Source organism: Pseudophryne corroboree, chromosome 6 (assembly GCF_028390025.1).
Source record: "Pseudophryne corroboree isolate aPseCor3 chromosome 6, aPseCor3.hap2, whole genome shotgun sequence".
NCBI classification, from domain to species: Eukaryota; Metazoa; Chordata; class Amphibia; order Anura; family Myobatrachidae; genus Pseudophryne; species Pseudophryne corroboree.
The window spans coordinates 477,993,873-478,016,521 of NC_086449.1; the positions used below are offsets into that span (position 1 = coordinate 477,993,873).

At 42.9% G+C, this 22,649-nt stretch overlaps 1 pseudogene; it reads left to right on the top strand.

The window, feature by feature from the left end:
• Window positions 1–22,649, top strand: part of LOC134934600 (uncharacterized) — a 71,222-nt pseudogene that overhangs the window by 20,452 nt on the left and 28,121 nt on the right.

Below are 22,649 nucleotides of genomic sequence, written 5' to 3' on the forward strand. Positions count from 1 at the left end.
ATAGATAGTGGGATTTATGATCTGTCATTTGTGGAATTTTGTTTGACTCTTTTAGAGTTTAGTCTCAAAAAGAATTATTTTTTGTTTGACCTGAAATACTATGTACAATTGAGCGGCTGCTCTATGGGCTCTGCTGTAGCCCCGGCAATAGCGAACATTTTTATGTTCAGTGTTGAACAAGAATTATTCTTTTCTGATGAAGATGTGTCGTCAAAGATTGTCTTATATACTCGTTTTATAGACGATTTATTTATTGTTTGGTCAGGATCTAAGGATAGCTTCTGCAATTTAATTGAAGGTAATAATGTAGGTGAAGGTCAAATTAAATTCACTTTTCACATGAGCCAGGAATTTATAGATTATCTTGATGTAGACATCGGTACATGTGAAGGTGACAGATAGGAATACATGTGAAGGTGACAGATGACAGATAGGAATACATTATTACAATATAATAGCTGTCACCCGGTAAAATTAAAAAATTCCCTTCCGTACTCACAAACGCTAAGAATTTGGAGGATCAATTCTGATAGAGGTATTGCTATTAAACAGATTGATTTGTTAATTGAGAAGTTATGTGCTAGAGGATATTCCAAGAATCTACTTGCTCATACTAAAGAGCGAGTGTTGCAATTAAATCGCAACACACTGTTAAAAAAAGTTGAGGTGAAGGCAGAGAGTGAACGCATGCCCATAATTACTCAGTTTAATACACAATCTAGTGAGGTAAGCACAGTAATTAAAAAACATTGGCATGTAATAAAATCAGACCAACAACTGCCATTTCAGAATATAAATCCTATGCCGTGTTACACACGGGGACAAAACCTTAGGGACCTTCTAGTACGTGCAGCAAGTGTGAAAACGCAGGACCCTCACACTTTCTTTCGAAGAAAGGTCTGGGGTGCTTCAGATGTGGGTGTACCACCTGCAGCTTTTTAATTTCAGGGGATTCTTTTTACCATCCTCATACCGGAAAAAAAATCCTAATTCATCATCATCTAACATGCAATTCCAGCTATGTTGTTTATCAAATAATCTGCCCTTGTGGGCTTTCCTATATAGGTAAGACCCAGGGGAGATTTAAGGACCGTATGGCGATGCATCGGTCGGCGATTAGGGCCGCATTAAATAGTGATAAAAAATCAGAGCAACCAGTTGCTCGTCATTTTGCAGAATTCAAGCACAGCGTGTCTAGTCTCAGATATCGTATGATTGACTGTGTCAAAAAACCTATGAGAGGGGGAGATCGTAATCGGCTATTAATCCAGAGGGAGGTTGAGTGGATACATCGGCTAGATGTACTATCTCCACGGGGATGAAATGAATACTTGAGCTATAGCTGTTATTGCTGGTATGATTATTATGTTTAATTATAAGGCATTAGTAGTAACTATGGCTATAAAAGACCGGTGATATGTATTATTACAACTATTATACCTTTTAGAACGGCTGCTACTTGTTTATGTGTTTCTATGGTGATGGGAGTCACTTTTTGATGATGTCATCAGCCGCAGCCGGAAAGGAGGAGGAATCGTTGGGACTCCCGGAGTGGCAGTGTTCACGGGTGGTTATGTATAAAAGGTATGTAACTGTTTGTTTGTGCTTTATAAACCTGACGATAGTGCTTACGGGCACTGAAACGTTGTTATACGCTACTGGTTTCCAGTGTTTTTTCTTGATAGCTGAGTGCCGCACATTGGACTCTCTCTCTCTCTCTCTCTCTCTATATATATATATATATATATATATATATATTAGAGATGTGCGGCTGGCACTTTTCGTGTTTTGTGTTTTGGTTTTGGTTCTAATTCCACTTTCATGTTTTGGCTTGGTTTTGCAAAAACCACCCTTTCGTGTTTTGGTTTTGGTTTTGGATCTGGATGATTGGGGGTAATTTTGCTCCTATAGTATTATTAACCTCAATAACAATCATTTCCACTCATTTCCAATCTATTCTGAACACCTCACACCTCACAATATTGCTTTTAGTCCAAAAGGTTGCACCAAGGTTGATGGATGACTAAGTTAAGCGACACAAGTAGACAACACAAACACCTGGCCCATCTAGGAGTGGCACTGCAGTGACAGACAGGAGGGCAGATATAAAAAAAGGCCCCAAAGAGCACATCATGCAAAGAAGAAAAAGAATTGCAATGAGGTAGTTGTATGACTAAGCCAAGCGACACAAACAATTCACCCATCTAGGCATGGCACTGCAGTGGCAGACAGGAGTGCAGATATCAAAAAAAGGCCCCTAACAGCCCATGATACAAAGAAGAAAAAAAGGTGCACCGAGGTTGCTGTATGACTAAGCTAATCGACACAACCACCTTGCCCATCTAGTAGTGTCACGCTGTGGCTGAATGTCGAGAGTGGGCCGCAATTGTTCGGTCCACTGACAGCAACTCCAGCACACTCCAGTCACTTTTAAAAAATTCTGCAATTGGTGGACTTATACAGCAGTACCCCAGGACTAATGCAGCAGTACCCCAGGACTCATACGGCAGTGTCACACAGGATGGCACTTTTCAAAAACTAGGCCCCAAACAGCACCTCATGCAAAGATGTCGAAGAGGTGCAATGAGGTAGCTGTATAACTAAGCCATGCGACACAAACAATTCCAACTGGAATAATATGTCCAAGTCACTGGAATTAATTGGCAAGATCAAAGGAATTATATGTCCAAATCACTGGAAGTAATTGGCAAAATCACTGGAATTATACGTCCAAATCACTGGAATTAATTGGCAAGATCACTGTAATTAATAATTATACGTCCAAATCACTGGAATTAATTGGCAAAATCACTGGAATTATATGTCCAAATCACTGGAATTAATTGGCAATATCACTGTAATTAATAATTATACATCCAAATCACTGGAATTAATTGGCAAAATCACTGGAATTATACGTCCAAATCACTGGAATCAATTGGCAAGATCAATGTAATTATAATTATACATCCAAATCACTGGAATTAATTGGCAAAATCACTGTAATTATACGTCCAAATCACTGGAATTAATTGGTAAGATCACGGTAATTAATAATTATATGTCAAAATCACTGGAATTAATTGGAAAAATCATTGGAATTATACGTCCAAATCACTGGAATTAATTGGTAAGATCACGGTAATTAATAATTATATGTCAAAATCACTGGAATTAATTGGAAAAATCATTGGAATTATACGTCCAAATCACTGGAATCAATTGGCAAGATCAATGTAATTAATAATTATACATCCAAATCACTGGAATTAATTGGCAAAATCACTGTAATTATACGTCCAAATCACTGGAAGTAATTGGCAAGATCACTGTAATTAATAATTATATGTCCAAATCACTGGAATTAATTGGCAAAATCACTGGAATTATACGTCCAAATCACTGAAAATAATTGGCAAAGTCACTGTAATTAATAATTAAACGTCCAAATCACTGGAATTATATGGCAAAATCTCGCTATCGCCTGCCTAGTGAAGTAGAATCTAGATGGGATTTGGTACCAGGGACACAATACCTCCATCAATTGTCTAAATCCCACTGCACTAATGGCGGATACTGGATGCATGTCTAACACCAACATAAGTGTCAAGGCCTCAGTTATGAGGGCTTCCATCGTCATGGGAAGCTGAACCACTAGTCATGAACATAGGCCAGGCCCTTAGCCATTCCTTGCCACTCCGTGTCATAAATGTCATATTGGCAAGTTTACATTTCTCCTCAGACCATTTACATTTTTTGGGGGGTCTTTTTACTGAACTTTGGCTTTTTGGATTTTACATGCCCTCTATTATTACATTGGGCATCGGCCTTGGCAGACGACGTTGATGACATTTCATTGTCTATGTCATGGCTAGTGGCAGCAGCTTCAGCACTAGGAGGAAGTGGTTCTTGATCTTTCCCTATTTTATCCTCCAAAGTTTTGTTCTCCATAATGTTTCTGGAGTTATATAACAGAATATGTGGCACAGGAATGACTGATGGCTGATGGCCAGGACACTACCACTGGTCTGATGCAACACAACACAGCAACACTGTAAGGGACTTGTTGTTGTTATTATTATTATTATTATTATTATTATACTGTAGCAGTGTACATATAGCAGCAGCATATACCACTGTGACTGCCTGGTCAATGGATTGACTGATGGCCAGGACACTACCACTGGTCTGATGCAGCACAACACAGCAACACTGAGAGGGACTTGTGGTTGTTATTATTATATGGCAGCAGTGGACATATAGCAGCAGAGTATACCACTGTGACTGCCAGGTCACAGGAATGACTGATGGCCATGACACTACCACTGGTATGATGTAGCACAACACAGCAACACTGTAAGGGACTTGTTGTTATTATTATTATTATTATTATTATTATTATTATAATACAGCAGCAGTGGACATATAGCAGCATCATATACCACTGTGACTGCCTGGTCACTGGAATGACTGATGGCCAGGACACTACCACTGGTCTGATGCAGGCAACACAGCAACATTGAGGGACTTGTGGTTGTTGTTGTTATTATTATTATCATAATACTGCAGCAGTGGACATATAGCAGCAGCGTATGACACTGTGACTGCCTAGTCACTGGAATGACTGATGGCCAGGACACTACCACTAATCTGATGCAGCACAACACAGCAATATTGTAAGGGACTTGTTATTATTATTATAATACGGCAGCAGTGGACATATAGCAGCACCATATAACACTGTGACTGCCTGGTCACTGGAATGACTGATGGCCAGGACACTACCACTGGTCTGATGCAGCACAACACAGCAACACTGAGGAACTTGTGGTTGTTATTATTACCGTATATACTCGAGTATAAGTCGACCCGAATATAAGCCGAGATACCTAATTTTACCACAAAAAACTGGGAAAAATGACTGACTCGAGTATAAGCCTAGGGTGGGAAATGTACGGTGCCAGGGGTTTTCATGCTCAGGGTGTCATGCTCGTTGCCAGGGGTTTCATGCGGTAGGTGTTATGCTTGTTGCCAGGGGGTAATGCTTGTTGCTAGGGTTGTGCCCCCAGTGCCACATATACCCCCAGTAACAGATATCCCCCCACAGTGCCAGATAAAAACATGCTGCCGTTGCTTTGCCCCCAGTAGTTATGCCCCTTCTTTGCCCCCAGTAGTTGTGCCCCTCTTTCATTGCCCCCAGTAGTTATGCACTCTCTTTCTTTGCCCCCAGTAGTTGTGCCCCCTTTCATTGCCCCCAGTAGTTGTGCCCCCTTTCATTGCCCCCAGTAGTTGTGCTTCCTTCTTTCTTTGCCCCCTGTTGCAGTGCCCCCTTCTTTCTTTGCCCCCTGTTGCAGTGCCCCCTTCTTTCTTTGCCCCCTGTTGCAGTGCCCCCTTCTTTCTTTGCCCCCTGTTGCAGTGCCCCCTTCTTTCTTTGCCCCCTGTTGCAGTGCCCCCGTCGCCGCTTACAAACACACAAACACACACAAAAACAATACTTACCATTGCCCCGCTCCTGCTTCCCGACCGCTTCTTCTGCTGCTGCGCTGCTCCGCTCCGTCCGTCCGCTCGCTCCATCCGGCCGCACGCTCCGTCCGGCCGCCGCTCTGTCCGGCCGCCCGCTCCCCGGCACCCGATCATCTCTATGGGAGAGACGTCATGACGTCTCTCCCATAGCAACGCGCACAGACACTAGAGGTCAATAATGACCTCTAGTGTCTGTCCTGGAGCCGGCTGCAGCGGACGCCCACACAGCCCACGGCGTCTGCTGCAGCCATTGACTCGAGTATAAGCCGAGGGGGGCTTTTTCAGCACAGAAAAATGTGCTGAAAAAGTCGGCTTATACTCGAGTATATACGGTATTATTAAGATTATTATAATACTGTGGCAGTGGACATATAGCAGTAGCGTATACCACTGTGACTGCCTGGTCGCTGGAATGACTGATGGCCAGGACACTACCACTGGTCTGATGCAGCACAACACAGCAACACTGTGAGGGACTTGTTGTTGTTGCTATTATTATTATTATTATTATTATTATAATACAGCAGCAGTGGACATATAGCAGCACCATATAACTCTGTGGCCGCATGGTCACGGGAATGACTGATGGCCAGGAAACTACCACTAGTCTGATGCAGCACAACACAGCAACACTGTGAGGGACTTGTTGTTGTTGTTGTTATTATTATTATTATTATAATGCATCTGCAGTGGACATATAGCAGCACCATATACCTCTGTGACTGCATGGTCACGGGAATGACTGATGGCCAGGACACTACCACTGGTCTGATGCAGAGCAACACAGCAAGACTGAGGGACTTGTGGTTGTTATTATTATTATAATACTGTAGCAGTGGACATATAGCATCAGCGAATACCACTGTGACTGCCTGGTCACTGGAATGACTGATGGCCAGGACACTACCACTGGTCTGATGCAGCACAACACAGCAACACTGAGGAACTTGTGGTTGTAATTATTATTATTATTATTATTATAATACTGTAGCAGTGGACATATAGCAACAGCATATACCACTGTGACTGCCTGGTCCCTGGAATGACTGATGGCCAGGACACTACTACTGGTCTGATGCAGCACAACACAGCAACACTGTGAGGGAATTGTTGTTGTTGTTGTTGTTGCTATTGTTATTATACGGCAGAAGTGTACATATAGTAGCAGCATATACCACTGTGACTGCCTGGTCACTGGACTGACTGATGGCCAGGACACTACAACTGGTCTGATGCAGCACTACACAGCAACACTGTAAGGTACTTGTTGTTGTTATTATTATTATAATACGGCAGCAGTGGACATATAGCAGCACCATATACTACTGTGACTGCCTGGTCACTGAAATGACTGATGGCCAGGACACTACCACTGGTCTGATGCAGCACAACACAGCAACACTGAGGAACTTGTGGTTGTTATTATTATTATTATTATTATTATTATAATTATAATACTGTAGCAGTGGACATATAGCAGCAGCGTATACCACTGTGACTGCCTGGTCGCTGGAATGACTGATGGCCAGGACACTACCACTGGTCTGATGCAGCACAACACAGCAACACTGTGAGGGAATTGTTGTTGTTGTTGTTGCTATTATTATTATACGGCAGAAGTGGACATATAGCAGCAGCATATACCACGGTGACTGCCTGGTCACTGGAATGACTTATGGCCAGGACACTATGACTGGACTGATGCAGCACAATACAGCAACACTGTAAGGGACTTGTTATTATTATTATTATTATTATTATTATTATAATAATACTATAGCAGTGGACATATAGCAGCAGTGTATACCACTGTGACTGCTTGGTCACTGGAATGACTGATGGCCAGGACACTACCATTGGTCTGATGCAGGACAACACAGCAACACTGTAATTAACTTATTATACAACAGCACTGGACATATGACAGCAGAGGACACCACTACTGTGAACAGTCACTGGACTGACATGCACAGGACACTAGCACTGGTCTGATGCAGGACAACACAGATAATTATACAGCAGCACTGGGCATATGGCAGCAGATGACACCACTACTCTAAATGGTCACTGGACTGACTGATGCCAAGGACACTACCACTGGTCTGATGCAGGACAACACAGCAACACTGAGGGACTTGTGGTTGTCATTATTATTATTATTATTATTATTATTGTAATACTGTAGCAGTGGACATATAGCAGCATCATATACCACTGTGACTGCCTGGTCACTGGGATGACTGATGGCCAGGACACTACCACTGGTCTGATGCAGCACAACACAGCAACACTGTAAGGTACTTGTTGTTATTATTATTATTATAATACTGCAACAGTGGACATATAGCAGCACCATATGCCACTGTGACTGCCTGGTCACTGGAATGACTGATGGCCAGGACACTACCACTGGTCTGATGCAGCACAACACAGCAACACTGAGGAACTTGTGGTTGTTATTATTATTATTATTATTATTATTATAATACTGTAGCAGTGGACATATAGCAGCAGCGTATACCACTGTGACTGCTTGGTCGCTGGAATGACTGATGGCCAGGACACTACCACTGGTCTGATGCAGCACAACACAGCAACACTGTGAGGGAATTGTTGTTGTTGCTATTGTTATTATACGGCAGAAGTGGACATATAGCAGCAGCGTATACCACTGTGACTGCCTGGTCACTGGAATGACTGATGGCCAGAAAACTACGACTGGACTGATGCAGCACAACACAGAAACAATAAGGGACTTGTGGTTGTTATTATTATTATAATACTGTAGCAGTGGACATATATCAGCAGCGCATACCATTGTGACTGCCTGGTCCCTGGAATGACTGATGGCCAGGACACTACCACTGGTCTGATGCAGCACAATACAGCAACACTGTAAGGGACTTGTTATTATTATTATTATTATTATTATTATTATTATTATAATAATACTATAGCAGTGGACATATAGCAGCAGTGTATACCACTGTGACTGCTTGGTCACTGGAATGACTGATGGCCAGGACACTACCACTGGTCTGATGCAGCAAAATACAGCAACACTGTGAGGGACTTGTTGTTATTATTATTATTATTATTATTATTATTATTATTATACAGCAGCAGTGGACATATAGCAGCACCATATACCTCTGTGACTGCATGGTCACGGGAATGACTGATGGCCAGGACACTACCACTGGTCTGATGCAGCACAACACAGCAACATTGTAAGGTACTTGTTGTTGTTATTATTATTATAATACTGCAGCAGTGGACATATAGCAGCACCATATACCACTGTGACTGCCTGGTCACTGGAATGACTGATGGCCAGGACACTACCACTGGTCTGATGCAGCACAACACAGCAACACTGAGGAACTTGTGGTTGTTATTATTATTATTATTATTATTATTATTATTATTATTATTATAATACTGTAGCAGTGCACATATAGCAGCAGTGTATACCACTGTGACTGCCTGGTCACTGGAATGACTGATGGCCAGGACACTACCTCTGGTCTGATGCAGCACAACACAGCAACATTGTAAGGGACTTATTATTATTATTATTATTACTATTATTATTATTATTATTATTATAATACTGTAGCAGTGGACATATAGCAGCAGTTTATACCACTGTGACTGCTTGGTCACTGGAATGACTGATGGCCAGGACACTATCACTAGTCTGATGCAGCACAACACAGCAACACTGTTAGGGACTTGTTGTTATTATTATTATTATTATTATTATTATTATTATAATACAGCAGCAGTGGACATATAGCAGCACCATATACCTCTGTGACTGCATGGTCACGGGAATGACTGATGGCCAGGACACTACCACTGGTCTGATGCAGCGCAACACAGCAACACTGAGGGACTTGTGGTTGTTATTATTGTTATAATACTGTAGCAGTGAACATATAGCATCAGCGTATACCACTGTGACTGCCTGGTCACTGGAATGACTGATGGCCAGGACACTACCACTGGTCTGTTGCAGCACAACACAGCAACATTGTAAGGTACTTGTTGTTATTATTATTATAATACGGCAGCAGTGGACATATAGCATCACCATATACCACTGTGACTGCCTGGTCACTGGAATGACTGATGGCCAGGACACTACCACTGGTCTTATGCAGCACAACACAGCAAAACTGAGGAACTTGTGGTTGTTATTATTATTATTATTATTATTATTATTATAATACTGTAGCAGTGGACATATAGCAGTAGCGTATACCACTGTGACTGCCTGGTCACTGGAATGACTGATGGCCAGGACTCTACCACTGGTCTGATGCAGCACAACACAGCAACACTGTGAGGGAATTGTTGTTGTAGTTGATATTATTATTATAAGGCAGAAGTGGACATAAAGCAGCAGCGTATACCACTGTGACTGCCTGGTCACTGGAATGACTGATGGCCAGGACACTATCACATGTCTGATGCAGCACAATAAAGCAACACTGTAAGGGACTTGTTGTTATTATTATTATGATACGGCAGCAGTGGACATATAGCAGCACCATATACCACTGTGACTGCTTGGTCACTGGAATAACTGATTGTCAGGACACTACCACTGGTCTGATGCAGCACAACACAGCAACATTGAGGAACTTGTGGTTGTTTTTATTATAATACTGTAGCAGTGGACATATAGCAGCAGCGTATACCACTGTGACTGCCTGGTCGCTGGAATGACTGATGACCAGGACATTAACACTGGTCTGATGCAGCACAACACAGCAACACTCTGAGGGAATTGTTGTTGTTGCTATAATTATTATATGGCAGAAGTGGACATATAGCAGCAGCGTATACCACTGTGACTGCCTGGTCACTGGAATTACTGATGGCCAGGACACTACCACTGGTCTGATGTAGCACAACACAGCAACACTGAGGGACTTGTGGTTGTTATTATTTTTATAATACTGTAGCAGTGGACATATAGCAGCAGCATATACCACTGTGACTGCCTGTTCACTGGAATGACTGATGGACAGGACACTATCACATGTCTGATGCAGCACAATACAGCAACACTGTAAGGGACTTGTTGTTATTATTATTATTATTATTATTATTATAATAATAATACTGTAGCAGTGGACATATAGCAGCAGTGTATACCACTGTGACTGCTTGGTCACTGGAATGACTGATGGCCAGGACACTACCACTGGTCTGATGCAGCACAACACAGCAACATTGTGAGGGACTTGTTGTTGTTGTTATTATTATTATTATTATTATTATAATACAGCAGCAGTGGACATATAGCAGCACCATATACCTCTGTGACTGCATGGTCACGGGAATGACTGATGCCCAGGACACTACCGCTGGTCTGATGCAGGACAAAACAGATAATTATACAGTAGCACTGGGCATATGGCCGCAGATGACACCACTACTCTAAATGGTCACTGGACTGACTGATGCCCAGGACACTACCACTGGTCTGATGCAGGACAACACAGCAACACTGAGGGACTTGTGGTTGTCATTATTATTATTATCATTATTATTATTATTATTATTATTATTATTATTGTAATACTGTAGCAGTGGATATATAGCAGCAGCATATACCACTGTGACTGCCTGGTCACTGGAATGACTGATGGCCAGGATACTACCACTGGTCTGATGCAGCACAACACAGCAACACTGTAAGGGACTTGTTGTTGTTGTTATTATTATTATTATTATTACTATTATAATAATAATAATAATATGGCAGCAGTGGACTGGTCACTGGAATGACTGATGGCCAGGACACTACCACTGGTCTGATGCAGCACAACACAGCAACACTGTGAGGGACTTGTTGTTGCTATTATTATTATACGGCAGAAGTGGACATATAGCAGCAGCGTATACCACTGTGACTGCCTGGTCACTGGAATGACTGATGGCCAGGACACTACCACTGGTCTGATGCAGCACAACACAGCAACACTGTAAGGGACTTGTTATTATTATTATTATTATTATAATACTGTAGCAGTGGACATATAGCAGCAGTGTATACAACTGTGACTACTTGGTCACTGGAATGACTGATGGCCAGGACACTACCATTGGTCTGATGCAGGACAACACAGCAACACTGTAATTAACTTATTATACAACAGCACTAGACATATGACAGCAGAGGACACCACTACTGTGAACAGTCACTGGACTGACATGCACAGGACACTAGCACTGGTCTGATGCAGGACAACACAGATAATTATACAGCAGCACTGGGCATATGGCAGCAGATGACACCACTACTCTAAATGGTCACTGGACTGACTGATGCCAAGGACACTACCACTGGTCTGATGCAGGACAACATAGCAATACTAAGGGACTTGTGGTTGTCATTATTATTATTATTATTATTATTATTGTAATACTGTAGCAGTGGACATATAGCAGCATCATATACCACTGTGACTGCCTGGTCACTGGAATGACTGATGGCCAGGACACTACCACTGGTCTGATGCAGCACAACACAGCAACACTGTAAGGTACTTGTTGTTATTATTATTATTATAATATTGCAACAGTGGACATATAGCAGCACCATATACCACTGTGACTGCCTGGTCACTGGAATGACTGATGGCCAGGACACTACCACTGGTCTGATGCAGCACAACACAGCAACACTGAGTGGTTGTTGTTATTATTATTATTATTATTATTATTATTATAATACTGTAGCAGTGGACATATAGCAGCAGCGTATACCACTGTGACTGCCTGGTCGCTGGAATGACTGATGGCCAGGACACTACCACTGGTCTGATGCAGCACAACACAGCAACACTGTGAGGGAATTGTTGTTGTTGTTGCTATTATTATTATTATACGGCAGAAGTGGACATAAAGCAGCAGCGTATACCACTGTGACTGCCTGGTCACTGGAATGACTGATGGCCAGGACACTATCACATGTCTGATGCAGCACAATAAAGCAACACTGTAAGGGACTTGTTGTTATTATTATTATGATACGGCAGCAGTGGACATATAGCAGCACCATATACCACTGTGACTGCTTGGTCACTGGAATGACTGATTGTCAGGACACTACCACTGGTCTGATGCAGCACAACACAGCAACATTGAGGAACTTGTGGTTGTTATTATTATAATACTGTAGCAGTGGACATATAGCAGCAGCGTATACCACTGTGACTGCCTGGTCGCTGGAATGACTGATGACCAGGACATTAACACTGGTCTGATGCAGCACAACACAGCAACACTCTGAGGGAATTGTTGTTGTTGCTATAATTATTATATGGCAGAAGTGGACATATAGCAACAGCGTATACCACTGTGACTGCCTGGTCACTGGAATTACTGATGGCCAGGACACTACCACTGGTCTGATGTAGCACAACACAGCAACACTGAGGGACTTGTGGTTGTTATTATTATTATAATACTGTAGCAGTGGACATATAACAGCAGCATATACCACTGTGACTGCCTGTTCACTGGAATGACTGATGGCCAGGACACTATCACTTGTCTGATGCAGCACAATACAGCAACACTGTAAGGGACTTGTTGTTATTATTATTATTATTATTATTATTATTATAATAATACTGTAGCAGTGGACATATAACAGCAGCGTATAGCACTGTGACTGCCTGGTCACTGGAATGACTGATGGCCAGGACACTACCACTGGTCTGATGCAGCACAACACAGCAACACTGTGAGGGACTTGTTGTTGTTATTATTATTATTATTATTATTATACAGCAGCAGTGGACATATAGCAGCACCATATACCTCTGTGACTGCATGGTCACGGGAATGACTGATGCCCAGGACACTACCTCTGGACTGATGCAGGGCAACACAGCAACACTGAGGGACTTGTGGTTGTTGTTATTATTATTATTATACTGTAGCAGTGGACATATAGCATCAGCGTATACAACTGTGACTGCCTGGTCACTGGAATGACTGATGGCCAGGACACTACCACTGGTCTGATGCAGCACAACACAGCAACATTGTAAGGTACCTGTTGTTGTTATTATTATTATAATACGGCAGCAGTGGACATATAGCAGCACCATATACCACTGTGACTGCCTGGTCACTGGAATGACTGATGGCCAGGACACTACCACTGGTCTGATGCAGCACAACACAGCAACACTGAGGAACTTGTGGTTGTTATTATTATTATTATTATTATTATTATAATACTGTAGCAGTGGACATATAGCAGCAGCATATACCACTGTGACTGCCTGGTCGCTGGAATGACTGATGGCCAGAACACTACCACTGGTCTGATGCAGCACAACACAGCAACACTGTGAGGGAATTGTTGTTGTTGCTATTGTTATTATACGGCAGAAGTGGACATATAGCAGCAGCGTATAGCACTGTGACTGCCTGGTCACTGGAATGACTGATGGCCAGGACACTACCACTGGTCTGATGCAGCACAACACAGCAACACTGTAAGGGACTTGTTGTTATTATTATTATTATTATAATACAGCAGCAGTGGACATATAGCAGCACCATATACCTCTGTGACTGCATGGTCATGGGAATGACTGATGGCCAGGACACTACCACTGGTCTGATGCAGCGCAACAAAGTAACACTGAGGGACTTGTGGTTGTTATTATTATTATTATAATACTGTAGCAGTGGACATATAGCAGCAGCGTATACCACTGTGACTGCCTGGTCGCTGGTATGACTGATGGCCAGGACACTACCACTGGTCTGATGCAGTACAACACAGCAACACTGTGAGGGAATTGTTGTTGTTGTTGTTGCTATTATTATTATACGGCAGAAGTGGACATATAACAGCAGCATATACCACTGTGACTGCCTGGTCACTGGAATGACTTATGGCCAGGACACTATCACATGTCTGATGCAGCACAATAAAGCAACACTGTAAGGGACTTGTTGTTATTATTATGATACGGCAGCAGTGGACATATAGCAGCACCATTTACCACTGTGACTGCTTAGTCACTGGAATGACTGATTGTCAGGACACTACCACTGGTCTGATGCAGCACAACACAACAACACTGAGGAACTTGTGGTTGTTAATATTAAAATGCTGTAGCAGTGGACATATAGCAGCAGCGTATACCACTGTGACTGCCTGGTCGCTGGAATGACTGATGACCAGGACACTACCAGTGGTCTGATGCAGCACAAGACAGCAACACTGTGAGGGATTTGTTGTTGTTGCTATAATTATTATATGGCAGAAGTGGACATATAGCAACAGCGTATACCACTATGACTGCCTGGTCACTGGAATTACTGATGGCCAGGAAACTACCACTGGTCTGATGCAGCACAACACAGCAACACTGAGGGACTTGTGGTTGTTATTATTATTATAATACTGTAGCAGTGGACATATAGCAGCAGCATATACCACTGTGACTGCCTGGTCACTGGAATGACTGATGGCCAGGACACTATCACATGTCTGATGCAGCACAACAGGGGCGGATCCAGAAAAAAATTACAAAGGGGGCACCATAAGGGGCGTGGCTTTGCTGGAATGGGCGTGGCTTCGCTGGAATGGGCGTGGTATTGCAGGAAAAGACTACCTTATACCCCAGTTTTGCAACCTGCGCGCCCTGACGTTGGCCACCACAGGAAAGAAAAATAATCCTGATTCATGCCCCTTACATTATTTGTCATTTTTCCTCCTTATAGTAATGCCCAGTATACATTATGCCACATACTGCAATGGCCCTTAGACATTATGCCACACACAATAATGCACATGACACAGTATGCACACACCGTAATGCCCCCGACACATTATGCCACACACCGTAATGCCCCCGACACATTATGCCACACACTGTAATGCCTGTGACACATTATGACAGGAATTGCAATGCCCGTTATACATTATGCTACACACTGCACTGCCCCTGATACATTATAGCACATACAATGTCTGTGACACATTATGACACACACTGCAATGTCCGTGATACATTATACCACACACTGCAATGCCCGATACATTATAGCACATACAATGCCTGTGACACATTATGCCACACACTGCAATGACCTTGAGACATTATACCACAATGCCCGTGATATAGTATACCATACACCGTAATGCCTGTGACACATACCGCAATGCCCGTTATACCCTATGCCACACACCGCAATGCCCGTTATATATTATGCCACACTGCAATGACCCTGAGACATTATACCACATACCACAATGCCCGTGATATAGTATACCACATACCGTAATGCCTGACACATTATGACACACACCGCAATGTCCGTGATACATTATGCCACACACTGCAATGACCCTGAGACATTATACCACATATCACAATGCCAGCGATATAGTATACCATACACCGTAATGCCTGTGACACATTATGACACACACCGCAATGTCCGTGATACATTATGCCACACACCGTAATGCCCATTAAACATTAAGTCCTACAGTAAGGCTTCTAATTACTTTTCAAATACCTGCTCGTTGTCAGGGGTTTCATGCACTGGGTGTCATGCTCGTTGCCAGGGGTTTCATGCTCTTGGTTCCATGCACGGTGCCAGGGGTTTTCATGCTCAGGGTGTCATGCTCGTTGCCAGGGGTTTCATGCACTGGGTGTCATGCTCGTTGCCAGGGGTTTCATGCACTGGGTGTCATGCTCGTTGCCAGGGGTTTCATGCACTGGGTGTCATGCTCGTTGCTAGGAGGTAGTCCTTGCTGCTAGGGCTGTGCTCCCAGTGCCACATATGTCCCCAGTGCCAGATATTCCCCCACGGTGCCAGGTACTCACATGCCCCCAGTGCCAAATATAGCCCCCCCCCATGTGCCAGGTACACATATACCCCCCCAGTGCCACATATGCCCCCAGTGCCAGATATTCCCCGACAGTGCCACATATGCCCCCAGTGCCAGATATCCCCCCCCAGTGCTATATATGCCCCCAGTGCCACATATGCCCCAGTGCCAGATATTCCCCCCCAGTGCCACATATGCCCCCAGTGCCAGATATTCCCCCCCCCCAGTGCCACATATGCCCCCAGTGCCAGATATTCCCCCCCCCAGTGCCATATATGCCCCCAGTGCCAGATATTCCCCCCAGTGCCATATATGTCCTCAGTGCCAGATATTCTCCCCCCTCCCTCCCTGCCAAATATGCCCCCAGTGCCAGATATGCCCCCTCAGTGCGTCCCCCCCGCTTCCTCCGCCGCCGCCGCTCCCCCCGCTCCCCTGCTGTTAGGAGGGACACGGAGGGCACAGTGCACGCCTCTCTGTGTCCCTCCTGTGTCTCCGGCGGCCGCGGGTCACTCTAATAAAGGAAGTGCTCACGAACGGCACTTCCTTTATGAGACCCGCGGCCGCCGGAGACCCAGGAGGGACACAGGGAGGCGTGCACTGTGCCCTCCGTGTCCCTCCTAACAGCAGGGGAGGAAACGAGACCGCAGACTGACATGCGGACGCTCGTCCGCATGTCAGTCTGCACTAAATCAGTGGCGCCCCCGCACTGCCCGCAGCAATACAAAAATCAACTAAAAATGACAGGGGGGGCACGTGCCTTGGTGCCCCCCCCCCTAAATCCGCCACTGCAGCACAATACAGCAACACTGTAAAGGACTTGTTGTTGTTATTATTATCATTATTATTATTATTATTATAATAATACAGTAGCAGTGGACATATAGCAGCAGTGTATACCACTGTGACTGCTTGGTCACTGGAATTACTGATGGCCAGGACACTACCATTGGTCCGATGCAAGACAACACAGCAACACTGTAAGGGACTTATTATACAACAGCACTGGACACATGGCAGCAGAGGACACCACCATTGTGAACGGTCACTGGACTGACTAATGCACAGGACACTACCACTGGTCTGATGCAGGACAACACAGATAATTATACAGCAGCACTGGGCATATGGCAGCAGATGAAACCACCACTCTAAGTGGTCACTGGACTGACTGATGCATTTCTTTTATATTGAAGATATAGTTAAATGGTTCAACATTATTCATGTGAAAAATAAAATGATATAAATGAGCTTTCATCCAACGCGTTTCGTCTTATAGCGACTTCTTCAGGGGTGAACTTTTCTGATATCTTCTGAATATACATTCTAAACAAAATCCTGTGAGTGCCGTCCTCTTTCTTTGGATCTATATATATATATATATATATATATAGAAATTTGTTTATAGGTCGGTGCGCTTGTCCAACGTTCAGAAAATCCCTTTCCAAAGGGGGGATTTGCCCAATTGTCTATAAGCTGCGACTCAATTAGTCTTATCTGGGTCCGTGTCTTTAGCCTTCCTGCGAGGATTCTATATTCAGTAAACACCTTCCAAACCTCTTCGGTGGCAGCTCAGTTCTTCAGTGTATGACCTAGGTAAGTTCAGTCATGCGATTCTGTGGAGGTAGGGAAGAAGAACAAGCGCCATATGGTGTAGTAATTCGGGACACATATAGGACCGAAAGATGAGTAAAATTTGGTAAGTACCGGATAACGTCTTGGAATTAGGCCTGTCAGTCTCAGTTTTTCACATTGGCTGTCCCCACCTTTAAGGAGACAAAGATCGTCGCCGTATAGTGAAGTACCTTCGTAAATACTTTAGGGTGCTCCCCCCCTATATTAAGCGTACCACATCAATATTCAAATATAGCATGTAGGATATGCTTATATCCAGATGGTTCAAGTAGGTCCGGTAAATGTGCTCCTTCAAAAAATTCCCAGTCACTGCACTGTATGATCATGCAATGTTTAATAACCAAAATGAGATAAAAGCCCTAAAAGGCGAAACGCGTTGAGAAACCTGACTGACCTACCCACTGCCTGTATCACTAAGCTAAGACTTTTTATTTATTTATTTATTTATTTATTGTGTTTAAAATATTTTTTATCTCATTTTGGTTATTAAACATTGCATGATCATACAGTGCAGTGACTGGGAATTTTTTGAAGGAGCACATTTACCGGACCTACTTGAACCATCTGGATATAAGCATATCCTACATGCTATATTTGAATATTGATGTGGTACGCTTAATATAGGGGGGGAGCACCCTAAAGTATTTACGAAGGTACTTCACTATACGGCGACGATCTTTGTCTCCTTATAGGTGGGGACAGCCAATGTGAAAAACTGAGACTGACAGGCCTAATTCCAAGACGTTATCCGGTACTTACCAAATTTTACTCATCTTTCGGTCCTATATGTGTCCCGAATTGCTACACCATATGGCGCTTGTTCTTCTTCCCTACCTCCATATATATATATATATATATATATATACACACACACATATATAATTCATGTGGCGGATGCGGCTCTCATGGTTCTTGCTGATATTAGATCATCACAGGCATCTCCTGGTTCTGACAAAAGTTTTTCAAATAAATCTGAAATGTTAACAGCTTGTTGTGGTGCTCGTCACCAATTTATATTATCCATAAGCAAGTCCCAGGAGTGCCGCCTTCTAGAAGTTATTTTTAATTTGCTGCAAGGCATTTTTAGGAAGGCAACCGGGCAACTAACGGATCATCCATTGAGTGCTAGCTCCTTGCACCTTATATATATATATATATATATATATATATATGTATAAAAAAAGGAGAGGATGAGGGATATATAGCGACCAAGTTGTCAATAAAATAAGTTTGCCAGTTAAATATTAAAAAGTATTTATTAAATGAATATAAAAGAGACACATAAAAAATGGGGACAACAATATATACACAACTGAACTAAAAGCACTTAAATGAATATACGCACTAAAAAGGGTTATAAAATAGAATTTTTCCTTATCTTAGAATGAGGTAGGTATGGGTCATCCAACGCGTTTCGTCTGATGAGACTTCTTCAAGGGGTATGGACAGAATGAGACAGTACATGCTTTTATAGCCAGATGAGATCAGTGGGAGGGCTATGACATCACATATAGTCATGTGATGCAATTAACTATTAAATACTATAAAGCTGTTTAAATGAAGGAAGCACTGCTGAACATGTTATGCTGGACTTAATACAAGCAAAAAACGAGTGGATGTACACTTAGAAAATACTATAAAACACATTGAAAAACGGCTCTGAAATAATAATGCTGAACTTCCGCCACACTTCCGGCGGCTGCGGACCCGACGTGTCACTTCTGCCCCACTTCCGGTGCTTATTGCGCATGCGCCCGCGGCGGTTTCCTGTTCTTTTCCAGTTCTTATTATCAGTGTTTGTAGTTCACAGGGGGAAGGAGCCACACTCAGTTCAGGCCCAAGAGTAGTAGCCATTTTGGGTGTGCTTGTGTCCATATATCTCCTAGGTAGCGGTGTCCATTTTCAAGTAGTTCATCTGACAAAACACTTGTCAGATATCCCGGTATCCATGGTGATGGTAAAACATAGAATAAGAGAGAGTGAGAATATCATCAGGAGCATATCATAGTTTTATAGGCACCTAGTTTTTACATTATTTAAAGAAGCAAAAATAAAAAGGATTCTAAATAAATGTAAACTAAAGGCAGTATATTTGCAAACGCTTATGATTGCGGACATCAGTATGGGAATGTTATTTGTAGACATTATTACAGGAATATTATTAAGGAATATAATGTATAGGTCATATTTAGTATATGATTTCACATATATATACATAGAACTTTTGCAGACCGGCACTCCAATACAAACATTGCTTTACCCAGTGCACGTCTTAGATCCATGGCAAGATCCTAATATACGCTCCACATCGACGGCACACAAGGGCTAAATAACTGTACACTCCAAACGCAGCATTTGGAGTGTACAGTTATTTAGCCCTTGTAAGCCGTTGATGTGGAGCACACATATATATATACACACATATATATTTCATGTGGCGGATGCGGCTCTTATGGGTCTTGCTGACATCAGATCATCACAGGCATCTCCTGGCTGTCAACATTTCATTTATTTACATAAATTTCATCAGGTGCCTGTGATGATCTGATGTGAGTGCCGCATCCACCATATGAACTGTATATGATTTATTGATGGCACACGGGCATAGTACTGCAAAGTGGATTGTGAGTGTCATCTCTCTCTCTCTCTCTCTCTATATATATATATATATATATATATATAGATATAGCTATATATTTATCTATCTTTATATATATATATATATATATATATATATATATGAAATAACAAATGAAAATAGGCACCTCCTAGTGTATTACCATGACAATTCGGTACCCTCCACCACTATTAACACCCTATAGATGGGAGTTGTACCATTTATGGTGGAATTCCAACCACCTATAGACCAAGCATATACAGTAAATCGCAAGTCACGTTTCCGGTGCTTGTTTCGGCGTCAATGCAGATTCTTTAGTAGTCACTCATAAGTGTCACCAAATATATGGAAAAGAGATTTGTATACACACTGGTTCTCATGGATCAAAGCTTCAGCATTGTAGGGTTCAATACAGCTCACCAGCCAGTGAGTATATACTGAGTGACTACTAAAGAATCTGCATTGACGCCGAAACGAGCACCGGAAATGTGACTTGCTATTTAATGTATATGCTTGGTCTATAGGTGGTTGGAATTCCACCATAAACAGTACACCTCCCATCGATACACCTCCCATCTATAGGGTCTTAAAAGTTGTGGAGGGTACCAAATTGTCATGGTAATACACTAGGAGGCGCCTATTTTCATTTGTTATTTCAGATCATTAGGCCTGTTGGAACAGCAGACCATCGAAAAAAGGGAAGCCACCCCGGAAAAAACAAGGAAAGAAACAAAGGGGGAGTGTACTTAAAGACTTTATTAGGGCTAACATCCAATACACATTCAGAGAGAAGGTTTAGTGCCTATTGTCATCATATTACCACAAATATATATATATATATATAGGTGCTTAACAGCTTAACAAGGCTTGATGGTGGCATAACAGTATGCTTAATGTCTTTAATGCAGTCAAATAATAGGCTTCATGATAGTCACCCAGCCATCATGAACAGCATCCAATGGTACCATTTTGGTGTATAAACACCTTCCTCATGGGCTGCACGGTACCATTTATGACATTTAGTATACTGTTATGCCACCATCAAGGATTGATGTATGTCTTTTAATGATTTTTATTATAATTATATCACTTTTTTTGTATTAATGTGCTGGTCCTCATGTTTACAGAGAAGGACATCAGGTGGCGGCCCTAACCCTCCGTGGTGGTGCATACACCGAACCCCTCTCTCCATAGCCAAAATCCCCCGCAGTCTAACTCTAACCCTCCCTGGTGGTGTCTAACCCTAACCTACCCACAACCCACCCCCCTTCCCTGGCAGCCTACTATAGACTCCCCAGTGGTGCCTAAACCTACCCCCTCCAAATAACCCCCCGCCCCCGAAGCCTAACCCTAGGAGTAGCTAGCATACTTATGGCTGGGATGTCTGCAGTGGATGGCGGTCATTAGGTCAACATGAGTTAGGTTGACATACATTGGGTCGACCATGTTTGGTCGACATGCATTAGGTCGACGTGTTCACTAGGTCGACATATACTAGGTCTACATGGAAAAAGGTCGACATGAGTTTTTCACAATTTTTTTTTTTTTACCTTTTTCATACTTAACCATCCATGTGGACAACAATTGGGAATGCTAACCTGTACCGGGTGCAGCGGTAGTGGAGCGAAGCACGTTGCCCGAAGCATGGCGAGCGAAGTGAGCCATGTGAGGGAACACGGTGCACTAACTGGGGTTCCCCGTCACTTTACAAAGAAATAGACACCAAAAAAAGGAAAAAAACTCACGTCGACCTTTTTCCATGTCGACCTAGTACATGTCGATCTAATGACCATGTCGACCTAACGATCAGGTTGACCTAATGTATGTCAACCAAACATGGTCGACCCAATGTATGTCAACCTAATTCATGTCGACCTAATGAACCACACCGTCTGCAGTAGGGATACTGACCTCAGCATTACTGTGATGTGTATTGTGAGTAAGGGATACTACTGTGTGGTGTAATTTGAATTGGGGGTACTATTGTATGGC